The 3512-nt window shown below is 36.2% G+C and overlaps 1 protein-coding gene across 1 annotated transcript in view; it reads right to left on the bottom strand.

The window, feature by feature from the left end:
• The window catches only part of LOC136039490 (syntaxin-binding protein 5-like), a gene marked incomplete in the record, with an annotated part of 340696 nt that overhangs the window by 8471 nt on the left and 328713 nt on the right, over positions 1–3512 (bottom strand).

Here is a 3512-nt window from a genome sequence, read left to right as displayed (position 1 = left end):
CTAGTTGGTTCCATACCAGAAAAAGAGGAAGATGAATCTGAAGGTAAATAAAATACTTTTTAATTCAGGCATATGCCAAATACTTTATTGTTATTTTGTACTTTATTGTACCGGAAATCTTAGAAAATACTTAAAGCGGTGAGATCAGGATGAAACTGGATGGGAAGAATAAAAACCTGTCTAAGATACGTGACTGACATAACCGGACCGGATCTGCTCTCTTTGGGGTAGTTGGGGGGGGGTATTAATTCTGAAAAACTTAAAAAAATGAGGTATTTTTAACTTACGAACGGGTGATAGGATCTCAATGAAATTTGATATTTAGAAGGATATCGTGTCTCAGAGCTCTTATTTTAAATCCCGACCGGGTCTGGTGACATTGGGGGGGGGGGCGGGAGTTGGGAGGGGGAAACCCTAAATTCGGAAAACACTTAGAGTGGAGTGATCAGGATGAAACTTGGTGGGAAAAATAAGCCCAAGTCCTAGATACATGATTAACATAACCGGAATGGATGCGCTCTCTTTTCTATTAGTTGGGGGGGGGGGGGGGGTAATTCTGAAAGATTAGAAAAAATGAGGTATGTTTAACTTAAGAACGGGTGATCGGATCTCAATGCAATTTGATATTTAGAAGGATATCGTGTCTCAAAGCTCTTATTTAAAGTCGCCACCGGATCTGGTAACATTGGGGGGAGTTTGGGGTGGGGGAACCTAAAATGATGGAAAACGCTTAGATTGGAGGGATCGGGATGAAACTTGGTGGGGAAAAATAAGCAGAAGTCTTAAATACGTGATTTACGTAATTGGAATGGATCTGCTCTATTTGGGGGGGGGGGGGGTAATTCTGAAAAATTTGAAAAATGACGTATTTTCAACTTACGAAGGAGTGATCGGATCTTAATAAAATTTCATATTTAGAAAGACCTCGTAACTCAGATCTCTTATTTTAAATCTCAACTTTATCCAGCGTAAGTGGGAGGGGGGGCAGTTTAGGGGGTACCGGAAATCTTTGAAAATACTTAAAGCGGTGAGATCAGGATGAAACTGGATGGGAAGAATACCGTCTAAGATACGTGACTGACATAACCGGACCGGATCTGCTCTCTTTGGTGGAGTTATGGGGGGGGGTGGTAATTTTGAAAATTGAGGTATTTGTAACTTTCGAAAGAGTGACCGGATCTTAATGAAATTTTATATTTAGAAGGATCTTGTGCTTTAAAGCTCTAATTTTAAAATCCAACCAGATCCTGTGACATTGGGGGGATTGGAGGGGGAAACCGGAATTCTTGGAAAACGTGAAAATTGGGGGTATTTTTATATTACTAATAGGTGATCGAATCTTAATGAAATTTGATATTTAGAAGGAATCCATGTCTTAGAGCTCTTATTTTAAATCCCGACCAGATCTTTTGCCATTGGGGGGAGTTGGAGGGGGAAATCTTGAAAAACACTTTGAGTGGAGGAATCGGGATGAAGCTTAGTGGATAGAATAAGCAAATGTCCTTGATACGTTATTGACTGAACCGTACTGGATTCAGTCTCTTTGGGGGAGTTGGGGGGAGGGGTTCAGTGATTTGGCAAGTTTGGTGCTTCTGGACGTGCTAGGACGATGAAAATTGGTAGACGTGAGTGAGCTGTACAAATTGACTTGATAGAGACGTTTTTCCAGATTCGACCATCTGGGGGGCTAAAGGAAGAGGAAAAATTAGAAAAATTTAGGTATTTATAACATACGAGTGGGTGATCGGATCTTAATGAATTTTGATATCTAGAAGGACCTCGTGACTGAGAGCTCTTATTTTAAATCCTGACCGGCATTAAGCCTCTGAATTTCCTTTTAAATCAATCTATTGATTCATAGAATTTTCCTAGAGCTCATACCATATGATCTCTTGGCTCTAAGCTCTTCATGATTCGTCACAAGTGCCATATGAGCTCTTAGCTCTTGTCCAAAGCAATATTCTTTTAGTTTAAACTATACTTTATTGTTTATTGCTGTTTGGGATAGGTTAGTGCAAGGAGCATAGGCTAGTTGGTTCCATACTCTCCCCTTTTAAAAAAGCTAGATTAGAACAGTCTGAGTGCAACACAGGTATTTTCTGCCTCCATTTAGAAAGTGCAATGATAAACCTTTGCATAGAGTACATTTCCTCCAAAGCCACTCCCATTTATATTCCTCATTCCTCAGGGCTCTTCCCAGCCTGTTCATATCTTGTATCCTGTTTGTTGCTGTACCTCTATATGTGAAAAAACTTTTGTCCCATGCACTATATAAGACTGAATAATACATATACATCTTGCTAGTATCCCTTTACATAAATAATAATACTAAATAATATATCCTGCTAGTTTCCCTTTTCTTATAGTTTGGTACAGACACTGCCCATGTTTTGCATTTGTTCACCCGTTTTTTGCCTTCCTTTTTTAATGTCCATTTTAATTTTGTTTATGTTTGTGTGGGTTTTATTAAGTTTTACTTATTTTTACCTTTCTGACATGTTATGATGAGTCTCAGTTTAAATAATGTCCAATGAATAGATTTTCATTTAGACAAATTTTATTTCAACATTTTTTTATCAGTGTTTCAGTATTAGTTGCTATTTACGTTTTCTTTCGTCCTGTTTTTATTTATTCACCCCAGAAAGGGAAATCAGCCCTTTGGGACTTTTGATAGCAAATTTTTGAAATAAGTATCTTATCTAATTAAAATGAAATGCAGAGCATTTATTATTTTTTGACTAAAATATACTAGGTTAGGACTATTTTTCCTGCTTTTAATATTTCACAGCTTGTGCGTTTTTACATTTTTCGTGATCTTTGACAATTATTTCTTTCTTGGACTATATTTTAATTATTATGGTATTTTTGTTTTTGACTAAAAGATAAATTCTTTGGGGCAAGCCTATTAACGTGTATCTTGTTTTAATATATATTTGATTGAAATCACTTTTACAGCCACAAAATAGCCAAGTAGGCATATGTCCATATGGGCTCAAGTTTACAAAGAAGAAAAAAAACAATTGCAAACCACAAAATCAAAGAATAATAAACTTGCTTACTCAAATAGCCTGTAAAAGCAGCAAATAGTCAACTAAAACCTGTTAACTATTGTATTAAATCATGGAAGCTCAGTTAAGACAATTACAGACCGATGACCAAAAATGATGACAATTTTTTGCGATGACAAATAAAAACCATGACACTTTATCCTACGCCATAAAGAAGGCGACACTCTTCACAATGACAAAGAATAGCTATGATAACTGCACACTGCAGCAGAAAAAAAAATAATGACACTTTTGGAAATGGCCAAAAAAACATGACAAAAATATTTTTGGCGAACTTTCTGAAGACTATTCAGCTAATAATAACATAAATTGCGTCCTTCGATGTTTCTTTATATCATATGTGTATAAAAGATCTATAAATAACATTTGTAACAGGGACAAGAAAGCTATATCGAATCAAACTTAAATATTTTCCTTTCCAGATTATGAAAACATAATTTTAAA

This window comes from Artemia franciscana, chromosome 19 (genome assembly GCF_032884065.1).
Source record: "Artemia franciscana chromosome 19, ASM3288406v1, whole genome shotgun sequence".
In the NCBI taxonomy this organism is placed as follows: Eukaryota; Metazoa; Arthropoda; class Branchiopoda; order Anostraca; family Artemiidae; genus Artemia; species Artemia franciscana.
Note: the sequence above shows the minus strand (reverse complement) of the source record. Positions and strands in the feature narration are given on the sequence as shown.